We start from the raw sequence: 20,259 nt of genomic DNA on the forward strand, positions 1-20,259 counted from the left end.
TAAGATTGAGCTGTCGGTGAGAAAGTAATCTAAGTTTTGAAATAATGATAACCTCATGAGTCCTTTGTTAATTAAATTGTATTGCTCAAAGTGATTTAAATTTTTTTAATTTCTTAAAATTAATTGTTTTAACTTATATTCAATTATTAAATTCACCCTGAAATAAATCCCAAATCTCCAATCTGTGCATCTAGTTCAAAAATGTCATTGTATGCTAACTTATGCAAAAATGTACACCTCCCACACTCAACTCTTCTAAAACTGTATTGACATGTTGTGAATGCATGTGCATAACCAACCATTATTTGATTTCTATTAGCCTTAGACTTCAGTAAGGGAGAGATCAATACACACAAATATGATTCTTCACTGTTGGAGTCACCAAATAGATGATTAAACTTGAACCAGACCTCCTGCCATAGCCCTATTCTCTTTCTCACCCACATCACTCCTCAATACACACAGGCATTCCCAAAAGAACAAGCACAAAAGGACAATTATCACATTTCAATTCCACATTCCTCCTCGTTTTGCATATAGATCTCCACATATAAAAGAGTCTGCATGCCCACATGCCATATGTTAAGCAATCTTACTTGCAGAGACTGGAGTGCTTGGTGGCATTCATAGATGTGCATTTATTTAAACTTTGTAGGTTTGCTTGTCTCTATGAAGTTCCTTGGCATTGCCCTTGCATTGCCATTCAGTAAGATGATGACCACCCTTCTTTGACATACCTTGCAATTCACTTGCATACTCAACCTCTTCTGTTATTTTGAGACACACTATATAGATATTAAGTGGTTCTCCCTGGGATTCCAGCCCCAAAGTGTTGGCTTCTTATCTATTTCTCTGAGCCGTTCCATCCTCAGGCTCAAGCACAATTTATTCTGGTTCAGTGATATTATCCACCCATCATCGAGCCATCTCACATCCTCTGCACCATCTGTTCGTGGCATATCTTCACTACAGCGTTTGCTCCTGGGAGGAAAGTATTCAACTGGAGGTATTTCTTTTTTGATAAACTCATTATTGTAACTTCAAGAAACCTTGCAACTGCTATTTATTTATTATATGCTCAAGAATATTAATGTTTTATTTAATAGTGTCTATGTAATTGAAATTAAAAAGGTATTGTCTATTCTTTTTTGTTTCAGGTCTGTATGTTTTCAACAGTAAGCAGCAATACTGCCTTTCCAATAGCTTAATAATTGTATATAATCTTTCAAGTAATTGATAACACTAGTGCTGTTTCTATTATATTCCTGAGGAGAGGAAGAACAAAACTTAGATTTGAGTCAGTAAATGCTGATGAAGATATGATGTTGTCATTAATGCTGTATTACAGTTTCTGTTAAAAATTAAGTGGAGTCTCTTTACTTCAAGGGTCTCTCAATCAGCCTCGTAGCTCACTCAGGTGAATACACTTCACAGTTATTATGTTTGTTAGCAAATTCTTCCGCTTTATTGTGCCTCATCCTAAATTTTACCCAAACTTTTCTTCACCATAGCTAAAGAAGAGGGGTGGGATTGTCATCAGTAGACAGCAAGTACTATGACTTTGCTGAATTTTACAGGCACACAGACACAACAAACACACACACTTAAGATATGGTTCTCAGTTTAGACTATTTGATAACTTATGTAACTAGCAGGTGTTGACTGTATGTATGAGTTAGGATATCATGTTGGTGATCCACTAGCTCTTAAAAATGGAAGAGAAAAAATTTTTGCAGTCTTTTAGGGTTTTCATGGGGTAAATACTCCCACCAGGCCTAACATATATCCCTCAGTGTACAAATGAGATGTTCACAAAACACAGCTACCTAGGGCAGAAAACCTGGGAAGAATGGCTATGTATACAACTGGGGGCCAAAGGAAAGATCCCTAGCTTACCATATGAAGCAATGAATTTTATGAGCTGAAGATAAGAGATTTAGTAGATGAAGTTTGTTTTGTATTGGGGAAATGTGCTTTTATCTGGAAATACTCATATTTGGTGACTATGCTAAAAACATACTGGCCTTCCCTTAATTTGTGTACATGGTAAGATCTCTCCTGCTGAGTCCATATAGTTTTTGAACACCTTAGGACTTGAAATATCATAATTTTGCTAAAACATTTGATGAGTTAAAATATTCATATTTATAACCTATTAAAATTACATTCGAAAATTAATTGAATTTTTAGTTATGATAAACATTGAATATTTACCAAAGTACACTAAATGTTATTTATTAAATTAGTATTTGGTATATATTTTATAGTTCCTATTAGGGGCAAAAACAATTTTTTTAATTTTCTAAAAGTAAACATTATTTAAATTATGAAATAATACATGTATAATTATTAAGGAAATAACATTAAAAGCAGAAAAGTTTAAAAAACACTTATTTATTCACAGGAAACTAATAAAGTTACTTTTAAATTCAATCACCACTAAAATTAACATTGTAGTATACAGTTTTCAGCAATTCTATATCATATCAGAGGCACACAAAATATTGTTTTGTGGTTCACATTGTTTCATAGCCTCTAGTCCTATACCATAAATATTATACATTGATAATAATAATACTTTCTTGATATTTTTGAATAAAATATATTATAGTCCATTGTAAGCATAAACTAAAATTTCTTTAAATCATTTCTTTTTTATTAATGAGTGGTTTCTACTTCCTTATTTTTATGAAAACCCAGATAACAAATATTCTTGTCTTTGTTCACATCTCTATTTCATTGGAAAATTTTCTGTAGTATTTGTCACACATTTTACAATTTCTGATACATACTATAACAAATTTACCTTCTTAAAAAAATGTGTTAAATTGTACTAGTACCAGCAGGATATGAGAATGTCTGTTTCCCCACAGTCTCACCAACTACTGCATCCATTTCATTCTTGCCAATTTCATCATTGCAATTTTTGATTAATTATATTCGTGTGTGTCAATTGTTTTCACTTAGATGTAAATAACATGCAATAATATACCAGAGGATTTAAGTTAATGCCTCTGTCTACATTCTCAATAACTCTTTATTCACATACTCTTTGTCCTTAATAAATAAGGATCAGTTTTACCACTATTTGTTAGGGGACAATTCTCCACAAGTCCCTCTTATTTCTGCATGTTTCATGACCCTTTTGTTCTGGACTGTCTTTTCAAGGACTCTGGTATGAGGAACACCCATTAATTAGACATAGAAGCACAGAGAATGTTTTGTAGCTCTCTGTTATAAAAAAAAAAAAGGCATGTTTCTCTGCGTGGCAAAGGTTAAACAAGTGAGCTAGCAGTTGCTATAAAAGGATGGCTATTCCTAAATTCATATCTCCTCAGCCAAGATACAAATCTTCTGCAGATGTCCTTCATTTTATTCCTGATGGCCAAAGAAGAACCAGACCAGATACGAAGTTCACAACATCTTCTCTGACATTATCCACAAAGTCTTTGTCACTCTTCCAAGAATCTTGGGTCTTCTCTCAATACCAAAAAATAGTGATGGGCTAATTTGTTAATTTGCAATTAGAGTAAAATCTCAGGCCTTTCGGAAATCCTTAAACAATGGATACCGCCTAAGTCAGAAGGACAGACTTGATGAAATGTACGTATATGTACTTCTCAACACAATGTGGTTTAGAGCACTATCCTAATCAAACAATTCTGTACTTGAGTGAGCTAGCTAGTTTGGTGCAGGAGAGAGGAAAGAGTGAAGAGGAAATGGAAAAGAGTTTGAGAGAAAAAAATAATGTCTGTAAATAAATGAGACCAAAGAATCAAGCCAAATTCTTAGCCCTAGTCAGAAAATTTGCAAGGAAAACTTATCCCCTTTCTAGGGAAACAACTCAGTCATAGAAACTTCTTAATTCCTGTTGTGGAAAGGATACAGATGGAAATTAATTGATCAACTAGCAACTCAAAATGATAGCTCTTTCAGAAAAAAAAAATCACCTTTGAATATGAAGCTTTGACTTAAAATGCATTATTTCCTACATCATTGCATTAGTAGGGCTTTAGAGAAATAAATATTTAACACATTATTCAAAGCTATTTCCAGAGCTAGTTCTAGTTTACCATGATAGAGATCAGATTAAGAGGCAGGTAGGTATTTGTATATCAAGCATTATCACTAAGTGAAGGGGGCGCTGTTTCTCACTCTCCTTCCCTTGCTGGAGCGAGGTTCTCTTTCTCGCTCCTTGGTTATTACTGGACCTAACTGGGCTTCACTGGGGGTGGCAGGAGATTCAGGAAAGACACAGGCTACACAAACAGACAGACAGAAAATTGGGGTCAGGTGTGTTGGGCGTTCAGGTGGAGACACCCAACCCTAATTGCTTCTTTTATCTATCTTGATATTTTAAGGCCTTGCTCCTCTCAGTTCTTTAAAACCTTGCTTCTAAAGCTTTCTTTAAAACCTTGCTTAAAACCTCTTTTCTTGGGCTCCCACTGTCCCATGTTTGTTCTCAACTTATCTTTAGCTTAATTGCTCTTGAAGTCTTTTGCCCCCAGGCTTGCACTGTCCCATCTCTCTTTAGATCTCTTAAAGCCTCAGTGCTCAGACTTGCAAACAGAAGCATCTACAACCTGCATATGCATAACTCTTAAACTCTCAGTCCTTAGACTTGCGCTGTGCACTGTCCCATGTTCTCTTTGGCTTTTCTTTAGCTTTAGCTTTCCTAAGTCCTATGTATGAAGTTCTTTCTGAAGCCTATGTTAAAGTTCTCGGTGCAGACTTTCTATCAACCTCTCTTTAGCATTTTCCCTTCAACAATTCTTTTCCCTTCAGAAATTTCTCCCTTCAATAATTCTTTTCCCTTCCAAAAGCTTCCCACATCAAAAAGCCCAAAGTAAAGTCCCAAAAAGCAAAAGCAAAAGCTCCCAGCCCTCCTGCAGTGGGCCTTTTATAAACAGCAGCAAACAGGTTGGAGCAGAGGCTCTTGGGGAGGGGCTTAACATTGTAACAGGAGAAACCTGTGTTCCTGCTTCTCCAAATGCAAACTTTAGCACCTGTTCTGCCTTTCCCTGTTTCATGGCAAGGGCTGTGCCTGTCTTGGCCTACAGGTAAAGGCAATTAACTGCATCTCACCTTGCTTGTCTCCAGTTCTCATAGGCTTTAATCCATTCCCCACAACTAAGTCCTATTTCATCCAGAAAGATAAGTAATGTTCTTAGAAAGTAATTAATGTTCTTAATATTTGCCATATCAGTTTTGGCTTACTTATTTCCTTCCTTTGGCTTTTGTATGTATGTATATTTGTGTTTGTTTGTAAAAATACCTTTCAGAAAGTAGAGCAGTAAAATAAATACTAAATTTTATTAAAATCAAAATTGTAATCAATTAACTCTTCCATGACCAGAAAAGTAATTTCATTGCTTCCCACTTTATCATGGGTGTTTGAGGGCTTGTCATAAAATACAGAGCTTTTACTTACTTCAAAGAAAACTTTTAACATGAGAGAAACAAACAGAAATAAAGAAAGCTAAGCACAGTTCTTGTGTGACTACATGTGTGCTATGTACTCTTCCCAGAATTAATTTTGGATTCAAGGGCAGGTAAAATGAGTGATAAGTTTACTTCTTACTGTTATCATTTAATGCATAATTTTCCTTTGTTTTTCTCTGACGTTAATGAGGAACACATAGGTGTGTTATGAATTTGCAATATGCCATCAGTTAGCATAACGTCCAGGAATATCACTGGGCTCTGGAGTCAGCGAGATGACATGTGTATAACTCTTCATCTCTCTGGGACTTATGTGTGTGACTCTTCATCTCTCTGGGACTTATTTATAATCTTAGAAGGATGATTTCAGTGGCTATTTCAAAAGTCATAGCACTGTATTGGAATGTGCAAAAAAAAAAATGTAAAGACCTAAAGTTACCATGTCCTTAGTACAGTTAGGAAACATTTTCTTTATAATTTTCATTTTTTTCAATATTTATAATTGATGTGGAATGAGAAACTACTTCCTAGAAGTTAATATATCAATTAAACTTGTATAATAAAAATAGAAAAGTAACAAGTGTTTCCTGAATATTAAAGAGACTGCTCAATGATATATGCATTATATATCATTATGGTATTACTAAAATAATCAGTCCTTTGTTATTTCCAACATTTATGAATACACAAAAAGCTAACATATAATATTCTGACAAAGAGCTAATTCAAAAGTATTTGAGTGCCCACCATATACAAGAAATGAAAATAGGTGCAGCAAAGTATACATGTGTATGTAACACAACCTTTTCTCAAAGAAATTATAACTCATCAGAAGCAAGGAAATGAACATACATACAACTGATCTACAGAACAAAGGATTTTTGCTAATAAAAGTACATCATTTTGTGATCTTATGGGAGAAGATAAATAATTCCACCTGCAAGAATTATGGAACACTCAGGGAGCTGGATGTTCCTGCCATGAAAGAAGGCTAGGCTTTTCACAGTCAGAAGTAATGAAAAGGAAACATTCCATATGGAAGGGAAAACATGAACCACATACCAAAATAAGAAATACCAGGACATTCTCAGAGAATACCAAATTATCTAGTTTGTAGTTGAAGCCCATAGTTTAGGGAAAGGAAAGCAAAGAAAAACATATATTAAAATTCATTCTTGGAGATGCCTACTAGAGATTTTCGATTTACATACATTTCCTAGGTCAAAGGTCCTGAGCACAACAACATAGGATCTTTGCTTTAATCATGATCCCTGCACCAGCTGTTTTTTTTCACCATCTTTGTGCATATTACTTAATGCCTTTGAGTCTATTTTTTCAATAGTAAAACCAATGTATTAAACATAGCAATTCTATAAGAAAGACAACAGGACTAAAATAATTCAGCATATGTTGAATTATAGCCTAAACATAGACACAATAAACATTATTTCCTACCTACAAAACTGTGAAAAATGATTAAGATAAAACATTAAGTGGAACTTAAACTCAGCTGCATGATGATAAGCTTTTGAATAAAAAGAAATATTAAGGACTTTAATATAAGGCCTGAAAATTTGGAACAACTCCACAAAGTAGTAGGAAATACACTGGAACAGATGGTCATAGAGAATAACTTCCTAAGCAGAACTCAAAAAGCTCAATGTTGAAGAGAAAGAATGAACAAATGGGACTGTATCAAACTGAAAAGCTTCTGCATAGCAAAAGAAACAATCACTAGACTCAATAGACTGCCAACAGAATGGGAGAAAATCTTTGCCAGCTATTCATCCGATAAGGGACTAATATCTAGAATTTACAGGGAACTAAAAAACTCAACTCCTAAACAATCAATATCCCAATAAAGAAATACGTGAATTTAACAGGGAACTCTCAAAGGAAGAAGTACAAATGGCTAGTAAATACATGAGGAAGAGTTCAACATCCCTGGCTATATAAGAGATGCAAACCAAAACTACACTAAGATTACATTTCACCCCAATTAGAAAGTCCATATTCAAGGGCAATACCAACAACAAATGCTGGTAAGGATGCTGTGAAACAGGAGCCCATATACACTGTTGGTGAGAATGAAAATTAGTACAACCATTATGGAAAGCAGTATGGAGATTCCTCAAAAAGTTAAAGATAGAACTTCCCTATGGTCCAGTGATACTGCTCCTGAGCATCTACCCAAAGGAACATAGTACAGGATACAGTAGACACACCTGTACACCAATGTTCATCATAACACTATTCACAATAGCCAAACTATAGAGACAACCCACATGCCCTACAACTGATGAATGGATCAAGAAAATGTAGTCTATACACACAATAGAGTTTTACCCAGCCATAAGGAATAATGACATGTGTTTTGAAGATAAATGGATGCAATTGAAGGACATCATGTTAAGTGAAATAAGCCAGGTTCAGAAACACAAACTGCATGTTTTCTCTCATACATGGAATATGGATCTAAAAGATGAATATGTACACAAAAACAAGCATGTTCATATAAATATTCATATGTAGAACATAACTGTAGTAGTGAAACTACTCTTTGGAACTCTGGGAAAGAGGAAAAGGAAAAGAGAAATGACAAAGCATCAACAATATGTAAAACATAATATCTGTGAAAGTAGGGGCTGTAAGAATGTATATCGAAAGCTGTTGAAAGATTAGGAGGCAAACGGCTAAGGGAGAGCAATACGAGGACCTGAACGGACCAAAGAAAAGTATATTCCACAGAGGGGATACATTGAGACACCCTTTGAACATCAACTTAAATGTTAATAACAAAACACAGGACTGTTAAACAGGAACAGTGTATGTGGGGGGTTATTTGTGAGAGGGGGCGGTTGAGTGAAGGAGATAAAGGTGAGGGTATATGGTTGATGGAATTGATATACTTATATGATATGAAACAATGAAACCTCTTGCAATTGTTTTAAGTGAGGTGGGGAGGGACTGAGGGGGAGAGACTGTGGGGTGATCTAATCAATGTACAATATAAGCCTATTTGGAATTGTCACAATGAATCCCCCCCACCATACAATGAATATACCCTAATAAAAAACTAAGTCCTTATCACACTGATCTTTGTGTTCAACATAGTTCTTAAAAAAATTAGTAACACACATGGATAAAGTATGGGTTTTTTACAATATAGTAACTTTTTCTCAACAAAAGTATTTCATAAAAGAGAACATTCTACACTGTGGCCATACTACATAGCATTTATGCACAATTTGTTCAACTTTCCTGACCATCTGTCCACATAAATGACTCAAACTTTAGGAAAAGAACATATATATTTGCTACAAAATCTGGAATTCAAAGTTAAGCTCTACATAAAGTTCATTGAGGCTGTGAAATGACAACATATGAATAATAGAAAGTGTGTGTTGCAGTTTCTAGAAAAGAAGGGTGGTAGTATACAAATCAGTGGTGGTTGAGTATTGAATTTTGCTATAACGGTGTTTGATTTCATTCTTTTTACTCATCAGAAATCAATGCAGCTTTCCTTTACATTGAAGGATTTACAATAGTATAGATTTTTAAACTATATCCAGCCCACACTAACTAAATGAAGTGTACATAAGTGATCTGCTTCGTTCATTGCTTATTATCTTTCAAAATGATATCAGCTTAAAGAAACAGGACTGTTTTCCCTTGAACAGGTTCACAGAAAAAGTTTCATATGTGTGATTACTATAGGGATTTCAGGTGTTGTTTAAATGTTTATGGTCTTGTAAAAAGAAACAAACCACAATTAAGAATACACTTAAGATGTACACATTTTAATTATCAAAGAATTAATTTCCACTAACAAAATATACACTAGTTAGCAGCTTAGTAAATAGATTTTATTTCTTTACTGTAAAGAGAATTAGTACAAGGACTCAGATAAAGCAACAGTCTTTCCTTTCTGCCCACTCTATCTTCTAACACTTCTGGCTTTCTCATGGGTATAAAAAGACTTTGCATCTGTCCAGGTGAACACCTACAACCGACTCACAAACGTACACTCATATTGTTTCATTGTATATTCCACCTGAAATCTGAGTGGGTACTTGTTGACCCAAGTTATCTGTTTTATCCAATGTGTTCCATGAAAATAAAAGATTGGTCATTACCCAAATACACTTCATTTCTTATTATGTAGACAAATCTTAAAAAAGAATATAAATGATACCTTGAGGTTACATAAGAGCAGATAACATATAAAACACACTAAACAAAGTGCTTGCAATTGACATTTTCACATTTGCTTATAAAGTTGCAGAGTTCAAATTGGGCTCAATTTAGAAGGAAAACACTCAAAATTTTATCACTTATCTAAATCTTCAGAGTTTGGAAGTCTGACGAAAAACTTTCTTTTTTTTTTTTTAATAGATTGAAAATCTATTTAACAGATTTAAATGGATATTTCACATTCACATTAGTAATCCACACATGAGCAATCTTCAAATTCTCTAACAATGAGGGAATTGCAAATTAAAATCACAGCAATATTTCAAAGTACATTACATCCATGTTTGTGAAGTTAGAATGAAACTCACCGAGGCTGGGTAGGGTGGATGGGGTAAAAAAGAGTAATAAAAACTTTCACATGACACTGTATTTGCTCATGATATTCCTGTCATTTTTTCCGCTTTTAGGGTTACTAAAGCACAGGAGAAATAAAACTGAAGTTGACATTATAGAGCCCAATACCTGCCAGCAAACAAAAGTGTTTGTGAAAGTCCAGCAGGGAGGTGAAAGTTCCCAAACACTAACAATCAGTTAGTATTGTTTAAAGAAGTACCTATCTTTCCCTCAAAGATTTCTTCTTTATTCACAGGTGACCAGCAGGTATTTTGAAGTGAGTTTGACATAGTCCATTTGTATCATTTTTGTTATGAATGTCAAGTCCTGCTTACTTTATTTTTACAAAGAAATCTAGTGCTAAATCACAGACATTTCTTAAAAATTTGCCTCTGGAATGATTTGAGCAATTAGCTGTATTGACATTATCCCCTTTGGTTTGTTTTAAATTTATAATTTCTCAGTTGGTAAGCTCATCTTGCCCTTCCTTATGCAGACCAAGTTGTGAAGTCCTTAAAGCAAGGAGAGAACATGAAACCAAATTCAGATACCAATTAGGGTGTCAGCCGAGTTGGAAACATTCAGCCTTCACACCAAGTAATTTTCATGGGCTCTTTTCCACCTACAAATTTTTCTTAGTGATAAAATTTGACTTTGTCGAAAGAATAATGAAACCATGATGATATTCTCATTTGTTGACATTTTTTTAAGGAATTCAGACATCAGTTAGGATCTATTTGAGAGGTATAAATCAAGGACTTCCTGCTGAAGTTGCAATACAAAAGGGACTTCCCAAACTGTACATTCTGAAAGAAGGTAGAAAAGGCTCTAGTGACAGACATAGTCTGAAATGGTTCACATGTTGATATTACCAAATCGTAAATGTCTCATTTGCAGGATTATGTGATTCATTTCCATTTGTGAGAAGATATGATAGCCAGGCAAGTTTCCTCATATTTTAATCTATATTTTCATGCTATGTGGATTTTCATCAAGATATAGTTTATTTTCAAAACTATGGTTAACTAGGAAATAGCTGAGCTGCATCAATCAATCAGAAAGTTAAATTTTAACAGATATGCAGATATAATAAAATCTTGCAATTAAATTCCACAGGAAATATATATGATATTTTTGAAGGACCGAGAAAGAATTTTACATTATATAAATAAAACTGACATTTGTCACAATACTAAATAGACAAAAAGTGACATAAGTTATGTATATTTGTGATTTATAAAATAAATTTTATGTATGCCAGATGGGGAATCTTTCATTTTATGAAAAACATTGCCTAGTATTTTTTGGAATAAAGTCCAGAGAATATATATTTGTGTGTGTGTATGTATGTGTGTTTATGTATAAGGATATATTGTAGAAATGTTCAAAAATTTTGTGGGGGCTATAGTAGAAAGAATATATTAATATTATAATATAATGTACCATGTAAGTTTTTGTTATCTCCTTTTTAATGCATATTATCTTATCATTATGAAATTTTTGACCAATTCAGGAAACAAAGTACTTCACAGTCTTCATAGCAAAGCTTAGCAGCAGAGAATGGTAACTGGTGATCTGAAGGTAAATGGAGGATTTTAATTGAAAAAAAAAGGTGATTTCTAGTAGTGATTTAGGTAAGGGAAGTGGGTTTTGTCAATGATACTAGATTTTTAAAAAAAATTATTGTTATACTGAGTGGGGTACATTGTGGCATTTAAAAATGTTCTTACAATATATCAAGTATATATTTTGAGCATTTGTACGAAAGCACTCCTGTATATCCGTCCTGTTATGCCTGTTCTGAAGTGGAGTACAAATGATCACTATTTTCATGAAATTAAGATCATGATGTTGTCTCTAACTCGCTCCTGTGCCTCAGTCATGGATATTATCAGACACTGTCACTATCGGCACGTTGCCTAAAATATGTAATAAGATGTTACCTTACTGCCAGATAGCTATGTCCTCCAGAGCGCCCAATACTAAACTCACTCTTCCACAATTAATTGTCTAGCTAGTGCTGTCCAATCTCCTTGGTGTGTGTGTATATGTTATTTTATCATCCCCTTGTGCATATACTATCTTGAAAGTTTTATTATATTTACATCAATTTGTGTCATTACATCTTCTATCCACAACTGTTTTCTTCTCTTTCTGTATAGTCTCTGGTTAGTATTCAAACTCATTGTTAAAGATAAAAGACTGTTGAAATAAAATATTTTACTTATGGAAAGATTCTGAATCAACTTGGTGATAAAATCATCATTTACTTCAAATTTCCTAAGGGTGCTTGAGGAAGAAAATTAGTCAAAGTTGCTATGATTATTTCTATTTTATTTAAAGAAAACTGTCATTGATGTGGGAAATTTGCTCTAGCAATCTCAGTTCAAAAGATGTGTAGGAATGTGTATTTCTAGCAAATGGTTTCAGCCTAGAACTTGGTGACTAGCTACATTACAGAGGACTAATCTGGGCTCCAAGTACTGGAAAGTCCAGGGTATATTGAATGAATCAGAAGCTGCTTATCAGGCAAAATGTCCTAGTATGTAGTAAGCACAGTGCCTCACAATGTCAGACTCAGGCCTCATTTTATATACATGACCTTGATCTCTTGGTCTAAGATGTGTTCTGAACATATAACCCAACTTCCATTTCGAAGAAGGAAAGAAGCAGCAAGAATGAAGGAAAGAAACTCTGCATGAGTTTGCACAGGAAATTTATATTTTCTTGAGCAGAAATGATAGCAGCTTGGCAAATTGAACTACGTAGTCTCCATCCTGAGATGCTATGTATCCACCCAAAATTCAGATGCACTATCATCATGAAAGAAATGGAAAGCAAATAATGGGGACAAAGAGCACTTTCCTCTACAAGTTAAAGTATACTATGCAAATCTAGCAGAACATAAATAGACTCTGTGACTCTTCAGCACAAAGAATGGAAATAATTCTTCTTTCACATATGACCTTAGTAAGGCAGTTATTGCCTAATATGTTTTTTTATTGTTTTATTATTCATATGTGCATACAACACTTGGGTCATTTCTCCCCCCTGCCCCCACCCCCTCCCTTACCACCCACTCCACCTCCTCCCTCTCCCCCCTACCTCCTCAATACCCAGCAGAAACTATTTTGCCCTTATCTCTAATTTTGTTCAAGAGACAGTATAAGCAATAATAGGACGTAACAAGGGTTTTTGCTAGTTGAGATAAAGATAGCTATACAGGGAGTTGACTCACATTAATTTCCTGTGCATGTGTGTTACCTTCTAGGTTAATTCTTTTTGATCTAACCTTTTCTCTAATTCCTGGTCCCCTTTTCCTATTTTGCCTAATATGTTAACAGGACAGCTTAATATTGTCATTTCTGTTCAACAATGCTGGAGCTCAGATATCTTTTTTCAAGAGCTGTAAGTCATACATTATTGGAAAATATTGATGCCTTTTTGTGTTAGAAGAAAGTTGTGTCAGTCTGTTGTTTCAGTTATTTTTTGTTGCATAAGAAAGAATCCCAAAGTTTAGTTACTCAGAGTAACAGCTGTTTTATTATTTCTTATAATATAATAAGTGATGCACACTTACCTGGATATTTCTGATGCATATGATGTTAGCTGCACCTGGAGTTATCTGGGGACTCAACTGTGCTGTTGTGTCAAGTGGTTAACTTCAATGCCTAGCAATTATCACTAGCTCTCAGCTGGTAGACCTACAGGGTCTGTCAATCAGAGACCTTCAATACCTTCTGTGCCTCTCCACACACTGTAGGTTCTTCCCAGAATGAAACCTTTGTTTCCAGAATCAGCTGCTTCTTCTTTTGACATTGGTTCAGTACTTCCAAACATCACTTCAGCCACAGTCTTTGGTCAACCAGTCACAGGCCCTCCCATGTTTAAGATCAGGTAGAGGGTTTAGATAAGCTCTATCTTTTGAAATAAGCAGAGATGTGTGCATCAAAGGAGGCAAAAATTTGTTAGAGGCAATCATTGTAGATTAGATACTAACAACACACAATAGCAAAAATAATAGAAATGTCACTGAAAATCAACCATTCATTGATAATATGAAAATCCAAAATTTTACCAGAAAGTGTTACTTAAACAAATTCATTGGAAATGCCATTAATATGTGCCATTTAGAGTTGTCCACACTATAAATATGACCCAATTTTCTGTCAAATAGATCAATTTTTGCAAACACACTGAAGCTGTAGGCCAGCTTTAAAAAAATCTCTTTTTTCAATCTTCATTCAACATATATTCATTGGGTACCTTTCATGGTCCAAATGTATATCATGTATTGGAACTATATAGTTAAGACCTTTTATTTTTATTTTTGGTAGTATTGGGGCTTAAACTCAGAGCCTCATGCTTGCTAGGCAGGTGCCCTAACATTTGAGCCATGTCCCCAGACAATTTTTGTTTTAGCTGTTTTTCAGATGAGATCTCCTGTTTTTGCCTAGGGTCAGCCTCATACCATGATCTTTCTAATTTTACCTCCCATGTAGCTAAGATTACAGTTGGCATCACCACACCTGGCTTACTAATTGGACAGGGTTTCACTAACTTTTTGTCCAGGCTATTCTAGAACCATCATGCTCCCAATCTTCACCTAACAAGAAGCTAAGTTTAGAGACATGAATCATGGTACCCAGCCAAGATCATTCTCATCACAAGCATGGTCTTAATGACCATGACTTTGAATAAAGTCATTCAATAACTATGAATACATAGTAGAGCAGAAAACTCGTGAGGTTTTTAGCAAAGAGTAACACCAATTTGCGAGAATCTGAGGAAGAGAATGAGACAGACCCTTTTCACAATGTGTCACAAAAGGAGATCAGACAAGTAAAATAAGTGACTTTGGCTTTCTTTCTCATTTTACCTTTAGGACAATGAAATAATTCTGAGGTACAAAGAAAATTAATTCCCTTACAGTTTTATTTATACCTAAGTAAAGAGCTATTGTTCCTAGAAGTTTAAGAGCAATGCTATTCTCCCAAAACTAATGAACCAATAAAGAAATGGGCAAGTGAACTAAACAGAACTTTCTCAAAAGAAGAAATTCAAATGGCCAAAAAACACATGAAAAAATGCTCACCATCTCTAGCCATAAAGAAAATGCAAATTAAAACCACACTAAGATTCCACCTCACCCCTGTTAGAATAGCCATCATCAGCAACACCACCAACAACAGGTGTTGGCAAGGATGCAGGGGGAAAAAGGAACCCTCTTACACTGTTAGTGGGAATGTAAACTAGTACAACCACTCTGGATAAAAATTTGGAGGCTACTCAAAAAGCTAAACATTGATCTACCATTTGATCCAGCCATACCACTCTTGGGGATATACCCCAAAGACTGTGACACAGGTTACTCCAGAGGCACCTGCACACCCATGTTCATTGCGGCACTATTCACAATAGCCAAGTTATGGAAACAGCCAAGATGCCCCACCACCAACGAATGGATTAAGAAAATGTGGTATCTACACACAATGGAATTTTATGCAACCATGAAGAAGAATGAAATGTTATCATTTGCTGGTAAATGGATGGAATTGGAGAACATCATTCTGAGTGAGGTTAGCCTGGCCCAAAAGGCCAAAAATCGTATGTTCTCCCTCATATGCGGACATTAGATCAAGGGCAAACACAACAATGGGATTGGACTTTGAGCACATGATAAAAGCTTTAGCACACAAGGGAGGGGTGAGAATAGGTAAGACACCTAAAAATTTAGCTAGCATTTGTTGCACTTAACACAGAGAAACTAAAGCAGATACCTTAAAAGCAACTGAGGCCAATAGGAAAAGGGGACCAGGAACTAGAGAAAAGGTGAGATCAAAAAGAATTAACCTAGAAGGTAACACACACGCACAGGAAATCAATGTGAGTCAATGCTCTGTATAGCTATCCTTATCTCAACCAGCAAAAACCCTTGTTCCTTCCTATTATTGCTTATACTCTCTCTACAACAAAATTAGAGATAAGGGCAAAATAGTTTCTGCCAGGTATTGAGGGGGTGGGGGGGAGAGGGAGGGGGTGGAGTGGGTGGTAAGGAAGGAGGTGGGGGCAGGAGGGAGAAATGACCCAAGCCTTGTATGCACATATGAATAATAAAACAATAAAAAATAATAAATAAAATAAAAACTAATAGAGAAAGTAGTGCCTTGGAAGAACGGTAGTGATACTGTAAGTGAAATTAAGAACAACACAGAACAGGCAAAAACTTTTGGTGGTACTGGGGAACCAATATTTAAATGCTTTTATGAAGTGAGCCATCTGTCAAATGTAAGTGGATGAAAGAAGAAAAAAAAAGAGCAATGCTAACATTTATATTAGCTATACCTGTGATCAATTAAGAGGTTAAATTTATCTTATGACTTTAAAAAATATAAGTTTATAAGAACAGGCTAAGGGAAAATTTCTCATAATTTGAAGCCACATGCAAAAGTAGTTTCCCCAGGAGAACTTTGTTTTAAAAAAATAGATTTATCTTCCCTGTTCCATGAGCCTTGAATTGTGTGTACTCAGTTTTAGTTACAAGGTATTTTAAAATGTATGGATAATTCTCCAAGTGAAAATAATCTATCAAATAAAATACTTAGCTGCATCCTGCGGATACTATTGGGTAAATTTATTATTTGATATGAGAATAAAAATCAAATCTTATAAACTTAGTCCATATAGTATTTGGAAGGTATTAACATAAAAATTACTCTTGCATGATACTTAAACAGCACATGTGAGGTTTCTAAATAAAAGGGAAGATAAAGCCTCTTAGTGGAGATTCTAGCCAAAATGAAATGAAGATGCTGAAATGGAAAAATCATTTACTTTGCTCCATCCAGGAAGATGTCGATTTCCAGAGTCAATAAACTTTATGCATGTTTCATGCAGTCTATGAAAGCTATGGGGTGGAAGTAATTTTAATTGATTTTGTTGTTTAAGGTGTTGTTCCTTATTCTTTATTTACAGCTATCTTTTCCAATATAAGCACTGCAAATTACAGAGTTCCTATTCAGCATTCAAGATGAAACCAGCTCCTTTGACCTGAAGCTCCTTCCAGGCTGAAGCTTCAGTGTAAACTAAGCTTTTGTGCTTCCAGCTTAAGGTATATAGCGGAATTATTCCTTGAATGGTTACATATGAATAAGAGAAATCTACTAACCTAGCTCACTATAGTTTTTTTTTTTTTCCTTATCAGGGTTTCACTCTCTTTCAGACACACTGTTCTGTTAGACAGACAACACAAGGATATAAATCACCTAAAATCTTTCCTCATTACTTTTTTCTTATTCAGGGACTCAAGCATTTTCACTACTTAACTTCCCCACTTTCGAGTTTTTTTTTACTCAGAACAGAGTTGATTTCTTCTCTAGCAATAAATCCCTGCCTTTGTTCAACTATGTCCCTACTATTTCTCAACCAAATCAATCTGTATCCATCTCAAGCAAATTAACTATCGACAACACTGAACTTTACAAGATCTGTACTCATGAGAACTAGTATAAATCACTGCAACTTCCACTTCTCAGATCCTGTTTTCCCCTTGAAATCTCACATGATAAGTGGGTTTCCTTTTTCAGGATAACATACTAGGAAATATGGAGATTTGAGAATCAGTCTGTTCAAATTCCACCTTACTTTTGGCAGACATAGATCTTGGGAAATTTATTTAATTCTTTATTTTTTAATTAATTAATTGTCTATGAAAATGATAGGTGTATTCAGATCATATGATTACTCTGAAGATTCAATGAGAATTAAGATCCTAGCCTAGGATTAAAATATTAAATAATTAAATAAAGTATTAGACATCAGGAACTAAATTATTTCCACGTCTATGAAATACATAAATGTAATTGTTACAAATAAAACTTAATTTACCATTTCCCAAATAAATATTCTTTCTTCAAATTATTCAAATATGAGATACTTTCCAAACTCTCAATCATTCTTACACTCATCTGTCATTATCTTACTTCATTACTGATTCTATGACTACCCTTGTATCAGTTTCCCATCACTGCTATAACAAACTAACACAAACCTATGGTCAAAACAACACAAATATATTATGTTAGAGTTTGATAAGTCAAAAGTACAAAGAGGCTAAGATTTGGAGGATCATGGTTCAAGGCCAACCCAGGCAAAAAATTTCTAAGACTCCATCGTAACAGAAGAAAGCAGGGCATGGTGGTACATGCCTGATGCCTATCATCCCAGCAATGGCAGGGAGCATAAAATATCAAGATCTGGGTCCAGGCAACCTGGGCAAAAAGTAAGACCCTAGTTCCAAAAATAGCTAGAGCAATAAGGGCTGGAGTCAAGGCTTAAGTAATAGAGGGTCTGCTTAGCATGTACAAAACCCTGAGTTCAAACCCCAGTTCCCCCTACAAAAAAAGAAAGAAAGAAAAAAAAAAAGCATAAAATGAGTCTCACAAAAAAAAAAAAAAAAAAAACTGGCCCACTCATTTAAAATAAAATTGTTAGTAGGGTTGCATTCCTTTCTGGAGTCTCTCAGGAAGACTAGCTGCCTGCATTTATTGGCTGGAAGATCCCTTCTATCTTCAAAGCCTGAAATAGCCGGCTGTTTAAGTCTTGCTCACAATGCTATCTCTCTTGTTTGAAATTTTCTGTCCTCCTATTCAATCATTTAAGGACCATTTGTATTTCACTAGACACAACCAGATAAAGCAAGACAATCTCTGTCTTGATCCACTCTATCTGCAACATTAATTTCCCTTTTACATATGACCTAATATATCCACAAGTTCCAAGGATTGCAAGGTGAATATCCATGGAATGCTGTTACTCTGTCTGACAATCCACTCAATCCTATATATCATTTTTATTCTTCTTCTCCTTCATTATTTCACTTTTTCTTTAGACCCACTAATATAATTCACTATGTCTCTCAGAATTTTAATCAAAGTGATGAATTCATTGAATACTTGATTGGTATTTAAAAAGGCCCCATCTGAATATTAAACAATGAGAAAGATTTAAATAGATGGAATAGAGATAGATGGTCACTGGGGAAAGAAGAAATTCAAGAAAGAATAGTGATAAGAAAGTGTGAACTAAACACAAAGCACTATAAAGTTCTTGGAGCAAAAGCTTTAATTTTGAAAGTGATTGAAGAGAAGGACAGATGGTCAAATATATTCCCTGAATATCAAGTTAAAAGATTTTACTTATTCTTGCAGTTATATAGTCAATCTTGAAAACAGGTGAGATAGACAGCTGGATGGATAGATAGATGATTGGTAGATAGAAGACAGATAGATAGATGATTGGTAGATAGAAGACCGATAGATAGATAGATAGTAAGATAGATGATAGATAAATAGAGACAGATAGATGATAAATAGAAACAGATAAATTGATGATAGATAGATACTTGATAGATAGAAATCTCTACATGTGTATATATGCATATATGTGTATATATATATGCATATATATACACTGAGAAAATGAATTTTCTCAGTTACATCATGAAAGCACTGAGGCTAAGGATGGGAATAAGGGACTGGAAGAAGTTTATAAACAAGTTTGGGGTTGTTGTTAAGGAGGGAACCAAAACAGAAGTGGAGAATTCCAAAGACAAGCTTTACCTATGTCATAATTTTGCCAGTAGATTTTTCCTCTTCTTAGTGAATAAGAAATATCCGTTTTTTAAATCCAGCAACATCTTGGTCAAGAACAACATTTTTGGACTCAACTCAAGCAGATCAAATTTGAACATGTTGACTGAAACAACACAGACAAAGATTTAATAGCTCATGGCCAATCATTCTTTCCTATGTCATATTAAAAAATTCACATACCAAAAATCTTATGAAATAAATTACATCCAATTGGTAGTTGCAGGAGTAAAAAAATCTTTAAGTGAAAAAGAAACAAAATATAGTTCCTTTCATGATAAATTAACATTATTCAAATGAAATACAAAAGCTAAAACTTTTTAAATCCAATAATATTAACAATGACAACAATGTGCTTGAGAGTAAAAATACTATAAAAATAGCTAGATACATATGATAAACATAAATTATTGACAGACAGAAAATATACCATGGCAGTACTAAAGGCCACTCTCCCCCTTTCTTGTGTCTATGACTTATCAATGTTCATCAGGGAATTACTAGTCATGAGCTCATTCCCTACCTCAAAACTGTTCTTTTAATTAATAAAAAATGCATATAACAGAAAATGTCCTATATG

The 20,259-nt window shown here is 34.6% G+C and overlaps 1 long non-coding RNA gene across 1 annotated transcript in view; it reads left to right on the top strand.

The window, feature by feature from the left end:
* Nucleotides 1-609: 609 nt before the first annotated feature.
* The window catches only part of LOC141421681 (uncharacterized), a 34,046-nt gene continuing 14,396 nt past the window's right edge, over nt 610-20,259 (top strand). The window contains exons 1-2 of the long non-coding RNA XR_012446353.1: nt 610-1,006; nt 17,005-17,140. This is a non-coding gene — a long non-coding RNA (uncharacterized lncRNA). The remainder of the gene's footprint in view (nt 1,007-17,004; nt 17,141-20,259) is intronic.

The sequence above is a fragment of the Castor canadensis genome, chromosome 3, assembly GCF_047511655.1.
Source record: "Castor canadensis chromosome 3, mCasCan1.hap1v2, whole genome shotgun sequence".
NCBI lineage: Eukaryota > Metazoa > Chordata > Mammalia > Rodentia > Castoridae > Castor > Castor canadensis.